Consider the following 13,224-nt stretch of genomic DNA (forward strand, 5'->3'; position numbering starts at 1 on the left):
TCGTACTCAAGGATTTAAGACATCGTACTCAAGGGCTTTAGACATTTTACTCAAGGGGCTAACATATCGTACTCAAGGGGTTAATGAATGAATATGTAATTAATTCCACTCCCCTCTCATTTTTCTGGGTAAAATTTTCAGTCTTATTTAATATGAAAACCAACTAACTTATCCCATACACTCTTAGCAGATTGGATACCGTGATATATTATATAGGGTGTCCCAGAAAAATGTCCCTGCCTCCCTGTCGCACCCTGCCTCCCTGCCTGAGACACCGTAAGTTGGAGGGAGGGAGAGAGGGAGGGAGGCAGGGTGCGGGTAAGAAGGAAGGGAGGTAGGGAGCTAGCAGGGAGGGAGGCAGGGTGCGAGTAGGGAGGAAACCTTGAATCCTAAACCACACAAGACAGTTTTCTTCTTGTCGTTGAGAAAGTGTGGAGCTCCTGGTGGGTCCTTAGCTCCTTGGCTGGTCAGGTGTAAACGCCACGACCACCCCACCAGCCAGTTCCTCTAACGTAACTCCTTCAGAAAATATTTAAGTTATGGTTAAAAATAGTACTAACAGCTGAGGTTAAATTTTTGTAAGTCCAGTTTATATTCTAATTGGTTAGTTTAGATTAGGTTAAGTTAGTCTAGAGTAGATTTTGTTAGGTTAGCTTAGGATTAGTTTAGTTAGATTTAATTTGGTCAGGTTGATTGAAAAAAGGTAAAATTACATTGGGTTACATTCCTTTCTTTATAATACGTTGGGTTATGAGGTGTTATGTTTAGGTAGTGAGCGTGTGGAACTAACTAGCCTGACCCTCTTCAACGCCTAGTACTTGGAACAAACTAGCCTGACCCTCTTCACTGCCTAGTACTTGGAACAAACTAGCCTGACCCTCTTCAACGCCTAGTACATGGAACAAACTAGCCTGACCCTCTTCAACGCCTAGTACATGGAACAAACTAGCCTGACCCTCTTCACTGCCTAGTACATGGAACAAACTAGCCTGATCACTTTCAACCTAACCTAACGTAACCTAACCTAACAAATTGACCTTCGTGTTGGTAATTTACGTGTTGGAAAGGGCGTATCAGTTTCCGGTTGAAGAAATAAATATAATGGCTTAGATGATCGATAAAACGTGTAAGTTAAAAAGAGACTTAGACGGGAATAAAGTTTGGTTAGGATAGGTTATCGGAACCATTGACGTCTTTAATTATAACTAAACAAACGCAACTCACCCCAATCCTAACCTAACCTAACCAAACCTACCCGAACGCAAGGAAGTTTTAACAATAATAATATAACCTCGTATAATAATCTATCTGTTTTTAGGCACAAATAATGAGACAACACTACACGCCTCAGTACTCTATCTAATGAAGGTAAGTGGTCAGGTTATGGTAACTGTACACTGAAATAAGTCGGTGTTTCAAGAGTTTTTCTTTTTATTATTTCTGTTGATTTTCCTTTCTTCCCGTGCGGTGTTTAGACGTGCGTAAAGTAGGGACACTGTAGCGTGACAAGTCCGAACACACACACACACACACACAGAGTCATGCCAAGTCTGATATCTGTTAGTTGTTACCTTCCCTTCCTTACTCTATACACACACTACAACACAGGTTAAGTGTGACGTTAGGTAGTGTGACGCCTTCTCTCCCCCATACTTACACTATAACATAAGCTAAGTGTGACGGCAGTAAGCTCAGTTACCCCGACACACTATAATTATTCTTGCTATCAGCTTAAGTGTGTCATTAGGCAGCTTTAACACAAACTCATTATATTTCTTGTTACAGTCAGCTTAAATGTGACGTTTGGTAGCATGACCCTTACACATACTCACCACAATGCTTAATTTAGTTGAGGTAATGGGTGTTTAACTCCTTCTTACCCCCAAAAATTATGGTTATAAGTTTGATAAGAGTGAAAAAAAAGATAATAATAATAATAATAATAAAAAAAAAATAATAATAATAAAATAATAATAATAATAATATCAATAATAATAGTTACATTAATATACCAAATACACTAGGAACAACTTACTGCTAGTGTTCAGCTACAAAAATCAAAGCAGTAAGCACGGGGTTTCATCAGTCCCATGGGAGACTCATGTACACAGTCGTAGTTCCACAAACACAACAACATTTTAAACAATATTTTTTCCCCCCCGCTTGACTGTAATGTATTTTCAGTAAAGCATAATACCTTAACAAATGGACCGTATATTAGCGATTAAAACGTTGGCTTTAGCTCCATTGTTAATACGGTTATATAATAGTAAAATTGTCGTATAATTTGTTAGTAAAATGCCGTGTGCTAGAGAACACTCAGGAGGGGAAGAGGAGGTAGAGAATTAGCGTGGATTTGGTGAGGAGAGGAGTGACTTATGAGTGTGACGTATGAGTGTGACTTATGAGTGTGACTTATGAGTGTGACATATGAGTGTGACTTATGAGTGTGACTTATGAGTGTGACATATGAGTGTGACATATGAGTGTGACTTATGAGTGTGACTTATGAGTGTGACATATGAGTGTGACTTATGAGTGTGACTTATGAGTGTGACTTATGAGTGTGACATATGAGTGTGACTTATGAGTGTGACTTATGAGTGTGACATATGAGTGTGACTTATGAGTGTGACTTATGAGTGACTTATGAGTGTGACATATGAGTGTGACTTATAGAGTGTGACTTGGCAGAGTGTGACATATGAGTGTGACTATGAGTGACTCTATGAGTGTGACATATGAGTGTGACTTATGAGTGACTTATGAGTGTGACTTATGAGTGTGGGACTTATGAGTGTGACATATGAGGTGACATATGAGTGTGACTTATGAGTGTGACTTATGAGTGTGACATATGAGTGTGACATATGAGTGTGACTTATGAGTGTGACTTATGAGTGTGGCTTATGAGTGTGACATGGTGAGTGACTTATGAGAGTGACTTATGAGCAGGACTTATGAGTGTGACATATGTGTGACTTATGAGACATATGAGTGTGGACTTATGAGTGTGACTCCTATGAGTGTGACTTATGAGTGTGAGACATGTGAGTGACTCTATGAGAGTGACTTGAGGAGTGTGACTTATGAGTGTGACATGAGTGACTTATGAGTGACTCCAGAGTGTGACTTATGAGAGTGACTTCAGAGAGGACTTATGAGTGTGACTCTAAGGAGTGTGACTTATGAGTGTGCTTTTATGAGTGTGACATGTGTGAGTGACTTATGAGGAGGACTTTATGAGCGTGACTATGAGAGTGACTGAGGAGGTGACTTATGAGTGTGACATATGAGTGTGACTTATGAGTGTGGACATATGAGTGTGACTGGTGAGTGTGACTTATGAGGTGACTTATGAGTGTGACATGTGAGTGACTTATGAGAGTGACTTAGAGTGTGGACGATGAGTGTGACATGTGAGAGTGACTTATGAGAGTGACTTATGAGTGTGACTTATGAGAGTGACTTATGAGAGTGATTTATGAGTGTGACTTATGAGTGTGACTTATGAGTGTGATATGTGAGAGTGACTTATGAGTGTGACATGTGAGAGTGACTTATGAGAGTGACTTATGAGTGTGACTTATGAGTGTGACATGTGAGAGTGACTTATGAGAGTGACTTATGAGTGTGACTTATGAGTGTGACATATGAGTGTGACTTATGAGTGTGACTTATGAGTGTGACTTCATTGTTAAGACAAAAAATATCAAAGGCTATCGAATCTTGAGTCATTTTAGCAGAGGGTATATTTAAGTATTAAGGTTACCTGGTGTCTTTACCTGTAATTAACCTGATCTAGACTTTGTTTCTCCCTCTATATCTCCGTGTGGATGGCTATATAATAACCTGGACACACACACGCACACGCACACACGCACACACACACCACACCACACCACATCACACACCACAGCACACCACACCCACACACATACACAAACACATACACACCACAGCACACCACACACACACACACACACACACACACACACCACACCACACCACACCACACCACACACCACACCACACCACACCAAAAAAAAAAATCATTGAAATATTTCCAAGTTCAAGAAAAGATTTACCATCTAGCTCAGACTAACTCTCACATCTAAGAATCATACTCTGGGTGTGATAAAGTTCGCACTCACAATAATAAGTCTAGTAGAAAACACACGAGCATGGGGCAAACACTTCACATTTTCCGCTCTACCTTTGGGTCATAGGTAAGCTGGTGGTAAACTCCTTGTCTTGCTCGCCGTTCCCTCGCTATATTTACTCCGTTGTTCTTTCTTCTTCTTCTTCTTCTTCTCTCTCGTTTGTGGCGATAAATATTCATTCTTTTTATAGCTGTGAGGATGATAGAGAACGGGGGAGTTAAGTAGAGACGGAGTAGTTGGTAAGGAGGAGGAGGAGGTGGAGGTGGGATTGGAGGGAGATAGTGAGAGACAGAAATAGACAGAGAGAAAACCAATAGACAGGAATAGAAACAGACAGACAGGCAGACCGACAGACAGTGAAAGCCAGCCAGACAAAATAGATAATCACAGACAGAAACAGAAAGAAAACTGACAAAAAGATAGACAAATATAATCGACTAGACAAATAGACAAATTCACCGACTAACAAAACTAAAACTAATAACTTAATGTAAGAATAAGGACAGGAAGAAGGGCAGGAAGAAGGACAGGAAGAAGGACAGGAAGAAGGACAGGAAGAAGGACAGGAAGAAGGACAGGAAGAAGGACAGGAAGAAGGACAGGAAGAAGGACAGGAAGGAGGACAGGAAGAAGGACAGGAAGAAGGACAGGAAGAAGGACAGGAAGAAGGACAGGAAGAAGGACAGGAAGAAGGACAGGAAGAAGGACAGGAAGAAGGACAGGAAGAAGGACAGGAAGGAGGACAGGAAGAAGGACAGGAAGGAGGACAGGAGAAGGACAGGAAGAAGGACAGGAAGAAGGACAGGAAGAAGGACAGGGAAGAAGGACAGGAAGAAGGACAAGAAGGAGGACAGGAAGAAGGACAGGAAGAAGGACAGGAAGAAGGACAGGAAGAAGGGCAGGAAGAAGGACAGGAAGAAGGACAGGAAGAAGGACAGGAAGAAGGACAGGAAGAAGGACAGGAAGGAGGACAGGAAGAAGGACAGGAAGAAGGACAGGAAGAAGGACAGGAAGGAGGACAGGAAGAAGAAATTTATACATCTTATCTTCTGCAGCATCTTTGAATTGATCAGAGATAAGATGTGTTACCTGAGGCTCTCCTGCAGATCTGGTAACTGTGTAGGACAGGTAAGTAATAATGACTTGAATATACACGGGTAAAAATCCTTGGACATTATTTTTGCAATATTTGGCATCGTTCTTGAGGATCTTGTTCGTGTTTGACTTATCGTGTGTTTAACCATATTTATCTTACTATTAGATAATGTTTTTTTTATATGTTTTATGTAATATATAAAGCAACATTCACACCTATTATTATATTAGAGGTTATAACAAATATTTTATCAGATTACTACATATTGATTTATTTTACCTTGGGATTAATATATTCATTCACTAAACAGAAATACTTAATTAACAGCAAGACGGCATTCAGGTAGGTAGGTATAGGTTAGCAACGTGGCGGAGTTCTGCTGAGGAAGCAATTGGTAAATGAACCGCTGTCATGTTGAGTAGCGGACATTCCAGATACGAGTAATGGCTCCTTTCAGATAACTCGGAGGTCGACCCATCATGCACACCCACCCCTGTCAACCCTGATAGTGACGGAGTGATGGCCTGGACGCTGATAGTGACATTGTTATAGCCTGGACTCACCCTCCCACCTACCTATACGACGTGTTGAAGGGTGGGGGGGGGTGGGGTGGGGGGGGGGCGAGGGACGTGCTTCCTCTTCAGTTTGGTTGGATTTCTATGCACTCTACATCGGGTGGGTACCAGGGCCTGTAGTCTTATCTGGCTAGCACACGAGGGTAAAATATAATGTAAAGTAATGAATAAATATTAAACGGCAAGGAAAAAATGAAATTCTTAACGTAGATAATATTAATGGAGCTAATAAAGAGTAGATATATAAGTAAGATATATAATTAAGATATGTAGTTAAGATGATGAACACTAGTCATGAGTCTGATGAAATGCCGTGTTGTTCGCCTCTAGAGATACATGATTACATTACTTATATCTTTGAATTCCTTGAATACAATGCAAATTTTCCGTAAATAGTGAATTAGCCCATTAACTAAGATATATCAACCCCTTGAGTACGGTTTTAACCCTGTCAATACGATGACCTATTAGTGTATGATGATATGATACTCAGGGGATTAAGTCATCATAGTCAAGGGGTTAAGAATAGTGTCTAATGGCTACATGAGAAAAGACATAAAATACAACGTTATGTTTTCCTAAAAAAAAATCATTGAAAAGGTATGTCTTATTAATTAGTAACAACACAACCTGTCTTCTCTCAAGGTGCCCAAGGTAAAACAAAACAAGTAGACTTAACATGTTAGATATGATAAGGCTCTGCTTTTGGAAATAAAACACCCGTTAACACTGTCTCCTGGGGAATAATTTATGACTGTGAGGAAATAATCAGAATGTAAACAAGGTCTTTTTTTTATGCGTGAGAAATATATTTGCATTATAAAAAAAAAAATGTACCCGATAACTAAAGAGGAAGAGTAGTGATTTTTTTTTTACACCGGATTGAAAAGTTAAATCGTTTTTGAGTCTGGTTATGAACAAGAGTTGCTATCACGTACACACACACACACACACACACACACACACACACACACACACACACACACACACACACACACACGAGTTAAGGTCATGTCAGGGATTCAAGGAAGTAATTAACGACCGAGAGACCGATGGCTGTAGTAGTGTATGTGACTGATGAATATGGTCTACTCCCCCCTTCTTTATGGTCTACCCCCCTCCATTTACTGTCTTCCTCCCCCTCCTTACTGTCTCCCTCCCCTCTTTATTGTCTCTCCCCCCCTCCTTACTGCTTCCCTCCCTCCCTCTCTCACCTTATTGCCCTTTTCCTCCCTTTTCAATTGTCCCCTACCCCCTCCTCCCTCCCTCCCCTCCCTCCCCTCTCCCTTCTCCCTGCTCCCCCCCCAAGCAATCTTCAATCTAGCGTCTCGATTCACAAAGGCTCACACATAGATATAGCTCCTTATCTCCTAATTGGTTATGAGACAACGCCCCCAGCGACGGTAAAGTCTCAGACCAATTTCAGCGACATTTTTTACCCTATTTTATGCTGAACATCGAGTCGTATTCTTAAAGCCCCAGTTAGGTTAGGTTAGGTTAGGTTAGGTTAAAAAAACAATGACCATACCAGTAGAATACGCCATAATAACCTGTCTACTGGTCAATCACGCCTTAATATCCTATCTAGTGGTCAATCACGCCTTAGTAACCTGTCCATAGCTCCACAATAAAACCTGTGACGTCATTATTACACACTAAAATATCCCACGTCATCTGTTTGCTCCAGTGTGAAATGAGTGACGTTCACAGCATCGGTGCCATGGTAACCAGTGTAATGTGAACGGTTTATGGGTCTGGTGGCTGAGGCGTATGGAGAGAGAGAGAGAGAGAGAGAGAGAGAGAGGTGAAATAAGATAAAATAGTTGATTGCAGGAAGTCGGAAAAGTAAATAAGGAGAGTTGGTGGTGAGGGAAAGTGATTTGTGAAAGTTAGGTGATGGTGAAGAGGGAAAAAATAATGTTAAGAAAAAGTTGCTGGTAAGAGTGAATGGACGTTAGAAGAGTAAATGTACGTATAGTGAGAATTAAATAAACGTGATAAAAAGGAAATAGACAGAGAGAAAGTGAAAAAAAGTTAGTGATAATAAAGATAGGAAATGAAAGTAGAGAAATTGAGTGTAAATAGTGAGAGGGAATTAGTGAGAGGGAATGAGTAGATAATGGCATGAGTGGTAGTGAGGAGAGAATAACCCACTCAGGAATGCACTAGGTGAGGGGAGAGGGAAATATGCACGATGAGGGGACGTGGAGAGGAATAAGGGGGAATAGAAAGTGAAACACAGTGAGAGGTTAGAGGGGATGGAATAGGAGATGGAGTGGGTGGGAAGGGGATGGGTGGAAAGGGGATGGGTGGGAAGGGGATGGGTGGGAAGGGGATGGGTGGGAAGGGGATGGGTGGGATGGAGTGGGTGGTAAGGGGAGGGGAGGGGGTCTGGTAAAAGGGTGATAAGGGGAATGGATGATAAGGGAAATAAACCACACTACGATACTATACAAACCTTGACTGCAATATCCCCAAAAAAAACTTCCTGGCGCACCCGTTCACCCTCACTCACAACCAGCGAATATATTGAAGGTGTTCCAGGAAAAGCCCGACAGTTCCTTGAGTAACCTTCTATAGCGGATAAAAGACTTATGTCAATAGAGGTAATAAGTATATGGTAGAGATGCTCAGTAGAGAAGCTTTCAGAGTAGAGAGGGAAGTACTGCATGCTTAATCTTTCAGAGTAGGGAGGGAAGTACTGCATGCTTAGTCTTTCATAGTAGAGAGGGAAGTACTGCTTAGTCTTTCAGAGTAGAGAGGAGTGTGATTATATACCTTGTACCTATAATTTATTTGTAGGGGAATTTTTGGAGGAAAATTTAAAACCTTGATGATTTAATATTATACGAAGAGTAAATTGTGAGAAAGTGTTGTGGATTTTGTGTATGTGTGTGTGTGTGTGTGTGTGTGTGTGTGTTGAGGCAGCAGAATGATTGGTCTGAAAGGCAGGTGTAGCTATGGGCAGTTGAGTAGGGATAGTGGACAGCAGGTGTGTGGAGGGGAAACGGTGTGGAGTGGTGTGGAGTGGAGTGGAGTGGTGTGCAGTGTATAAGTGGAGTGTTACCTCGAAGCGTACTCTTGTCACTAGGCGTCTTGTCACTAGTTAAAAATTGGCCAGATCTTTACTTTTTTTCTAACTGCGATCACTACAACTCGAGGTCCATCCCCAATCACAATATACTATTATTCATTTTCTCATTTCTGTTGTTATTATTCATTTAAAAGAACACTCATTACATTATCACCACTAAAAAAATGAACACCAAAGACATCTCCATACTGATCTTTACAATAAACATCCTCTTAAGGTAATTACAATGAGTTAACTTATCATATCTATTCATTATATATCCTAAAATCACAATGAATTATTATCCTACGGTGAATATAACATCAATGTAACTCTAATTCTTCATTATTCAACTTTACTTCATTATACCCACGTCATTCAAAATCACATCAAATTTTTTTACATTTCACTAACATCACTAAGCGATACACATAGACACCTATGTATATACAAATAATTTAGTAGTATAGTGTATAGATCGCTTCAACCTCTCCCAACCTTCCCCTTCATTAAATGCTATCAGGTCGTATCGTAGTTCCTCCTCTTGTTAAACATTTTGATAGTTTGCTAGTGAGCCACACCCTTTTGGTTCCATACCCTGTGATGGTGTGGTTGGTGGTGGTGGTGGTGGTTGTGTTGGTGTGGGTGGTGGCTGGTGTTGTTGTTGTTGTTGGTGGTGGTGGTGGTATGGGTGGTCGTGGTTGGTGGTAGTGGTGTTATTGTTGGTGATTTTGGTGGTTGTTGTTGTTGTGGGTGGTTGTGTTGTTGTTGTAGTTAGTGGTTGCTGTTCTTACTGTTATCGTTATGATGTTCCATACAATACTCTGCTGTTCTTTCTGTTGTTCTTCCTCTCGCTGGTCTTCCCGTAGTTCATCCTGCTTCTCGACCTTTTGCTTCTCCTCTCGCTGTTCTTCCTCCTCCTGCTGCTGTTGTTTCTTGTTGAGATTTATGTCATTGCTTTCCGCTTTGCTTGATATTTTTGAAGAGTTAGTGTTGTTGTCGTTGTTATAGTTATTGTTGTTATTATTATTGTTAATGTTGTTGTTGTTGTTATTATTGTTATTTACCACCCTAACCTAACCTCACCTCACCTAGTACTATAAATGAAACGATATCGGGCGATTATCCTTTGACCTCTCTCTCTCTCTCTCTCTCTCTGTGTTTACACTTCCGAGTGGGTTAAAATTTTTACTCTATTAGTCCTAAAAAAAATCCTTATTAACTCGCCGTAATAAAAAAGGAATATTATTGTATTGTTGTCAGAGGCCATAGAGCAGGACGAGATGAATCCAAAAAATAAAAGTTATATTGTTTGGAAAGCTGATTGCCGGTGGGAAAAATCACACAAATTATTCAACACTGATTCCCCTCAACTGCAAAAGAAAATCACACTTTTATTAGTAACCAGGAAATAATTGGTATTGAGTTTAAGTTGATAGTCACATGGGAATTATTAGTATTAATGATAGTAACTTTTTGCTATTTAGAAGTTATTAAAATTGGTTTAACTTATTTGATATTATTAGTGTTATAAGCTAAATTGTTAGTTAGATAAATTATTAGTATTTATATTAGTAAATTAATGTTGATGCTACTAATTTTACAATACATTAAATTATCCAAATTCATGCTAGTAAATTAATAGATAACATTATATTAGTACTAGTATATTATCAGCTATTTAGACATTATCAACAAAATAGCAACAAAATAGTAAATAAAACTATTATTACTCAATATTTCAAGTAATTACTTAAATAGGCGCAAGACATTCACATTAATTACAACAGTGCTTAAGTTTCAATGCTAAAAATACGTAGAATTATATACCACACAACACACGAGGAAACACGAGAGAAGAAGAGAGGAATCAGCCAACGTAATTCTTGAGTATTTTTGTCGAATTTATTTCTGTGACCGAGGAATTTTTGTCAGGTCGTGGGATTGGTAGACTCATCACTAGCTCCTTCTCTATGGAGCCGCTAGACAATTTAATTCAGTTCAGAGGGGAGCTAGTATATGTGGCTAGTAGTATGTGAGGCAGCAGCATGTGAGCCAAGCACTATGCGGGTTTTAGTATGTGGGGCCAAGCACTATGTGAGAGTTATTAGTATGTGGGGCCAGGCCCTATATGGGGCTAGTAGTATATGGGGCTAGCATTATGTGGGCCTATAGTAATATGTGGGACTAGCACTATGTGGGGCTATTAGTATGTGGGGCCAAACACTATGTGAGGCTAATAGTATATGGGGCTAGCATTATGTGGGCCTATAGTAATATGTGGGACTAGCACTATGTGGGGCTATTAGTATGTGGGGCCAAGCACTATGTGGGGCTAGTAGTATATGGGACTAGCACTATGTAGGCCTATAGTAGTATGTGGGACAAGCATTATGTTGCCCTGTAGTAATATACAGGAAAGTAACACAGGGTATCTAGTTTATCATGGATTTGGGAAGGTCTGTACTGTTATGGGAAGGTGTTCTGGTCGCTGGGATTTATTTCTTTGCATTAGTAGTTTTTTGACAGTAAGCGCCGAGACAAAATGTTTGATGCGTTTGGATTTGTTTAGGACAAATAAGATCATGAGGGACCCTACAACATCGTTCAGTGTTAGTGCTTGTGGGGAAAGGAAATCCAAGAGGTAACCCGAGCGGTAATGTTGGTAGCCATAATTTTTTTTTCTGAAAAGTAAACAACTCACTAGCTTACCCTCGAGTTTCCAAATCAGAGAGCACCTGTACTGACTGATGCACCGTCCTGAAGCAGAGAGAGCTCGAGCGGCCTGCCCCTCCCCCCGCCGTCTCGGTGTTTACAAACTAACTCAACTCCTCTCTGCTGTCGTATCAGTCACGAGGAGGTAAGGAGGCCAGGGGTTCTCATCACACACATACAAACACACACGTCCCTCCCTCCACCTTCTCTACTTTACTTTCATAACTATCAGATATCAACTTTGTACCTTCCCCTTCCTTCTGTCTCTCTCATGTCCTTATGTATTCACTGTTACTGTTGCCTATACTGTTTCCTCATCACCTCGTACACGGTAATGTCAAGATTAAGCTCTTCTCAGACCACCAAAACTATGAACCCCATCCTAGGCTCGAGTTAACATCCCAGATAACTTTAACATGCGCTTAAAGTCTACAACAAAGGGGGGTACACTGGACATACACCTGAGTCAGTGGATGAATTTTATTGTGATCTTGTTACTGTCATTACCACATATTATTCTGCCTGGATAAAGTCAAGTAGGAATGGGAGTGGACATATGACCCTGTACTCCTCAAAGAAAGGGAGAGGGTAAAGCGATTTGAAAACACCCATAAACATGACAATACCTACTGGCACTCATCAAAGCAGTTGTATCAATTACAAGTATGACAATATTATGTGACAAAAGGTACCGGTATGGCCAGCACAAGAACAGAATCAGATAATGTGATGTAGTCGTGGCCAGAATTGACTAGGATACATGCACATTTGCCAAGTTAGAGAGGCTCAGCATGTAAATTTTGTGATAAACCTGTAACGCAAACTCTTGAACATTAGTTATTAATGTTATACTGTCAAAGACTGCACACCATCTCGCCCATTACTCAGTATATCATGAATTATATATCTTCAGTGACAATTCATCCCAAACTCGCTTCTCCACACCTATCTTTAACTTGTATTATGAATATGTTTAACTTTATTATCTCTAGTTGTATATGAACCTCTGTCCTGTGTGGCAGTGAACAATATTGGCATGATTTCTGCCAATTCCTGATTGAACTACTGAGATTAAGTAAAATTGTATTCCAATCTGATCAGTAAATTTGCTCAAGTAGTTGGTAACCAAAGTTCCTTCCCTGTGACCTTAGCCTCCTCGCCTGGCTGTATCTACTTCCTACTCAAGCCCCATCACCCCCTACCCCCTTCAACCACCTTCTTCCCTGGCTATAACCACCACCACTACCACCACCACCACCAGCGCCAGGAGGCACCACCACCACCCCCACCACCACTGCCATCACCCCTACCACCACCACCACCACCACCACCACCACCACCACCACTACCACCAGGAGGCACCACCCCCACCGCCATCAGCACCGCCCGGAGGCACCACCGCCCCGAGGTGTTCCGACCTGTAATTGGTTTTCTCTGAACGGGCCAATTTTCGCCTCGAGGGAAATTGTCGCTTTCCTTTTTGACGGAGTGATGGGAAATGTTGTGCAGGCGGCCGGATAAATATTGCGGGGAAGTGACGACGGGATAAAAATGTAAACGGGTGGAGGAAAACGGTTTAATATGAAGGTGTCGTGAGGAACC

General features: G+C 40.9%; 1 long non-coding RNA gene across 2 annotated transcripts; it reads right to left on the reverse strand.

The window, feature by feature from the left end:
• Positions 1-292: 292 nt before the first annotated feature.
• On the reverse strand, positions 293-11,753 carry LOC121875053. Of its 2 annotated transcripts, none has more exons than XR_006090545.1 (3): positions 11,620-11,753; positions 4,155-4,353; positions 293-519 (listed from the first exon to the last, which is right to left on the reverse strand). It is a non-coding gene; the product is annotated as an uncharacterized LOC121875053 (long non-coding RNA). The 2 variants fall into 2 exon arrangements; XR_006090544.1 differs by having other exon boundaries at positions 4,217-4,353; positions 11,620-11,746.
• Between the last annotated feature and the right edge of the window lie 1,471 nt (positions 11,754-13,224).

The sequence above is a fragment of the Homarus americanus genome, unplaced genomic scaffold, assembly GCF_018991925.1.
Source record: "Homarus americanus isolate GMGI-L3 unplaced genomic scaffold, GMGI_Hamer_2.0 scaffold60615, whole genome shotgun sequence".
NCBI classification, from domain to species: domain Eukaryota; kingdom Metazoa; phylum Arthropoda; class Malacostraca; order Decapoda; family Nephropidae; genus Homarus; species Homarus americanus.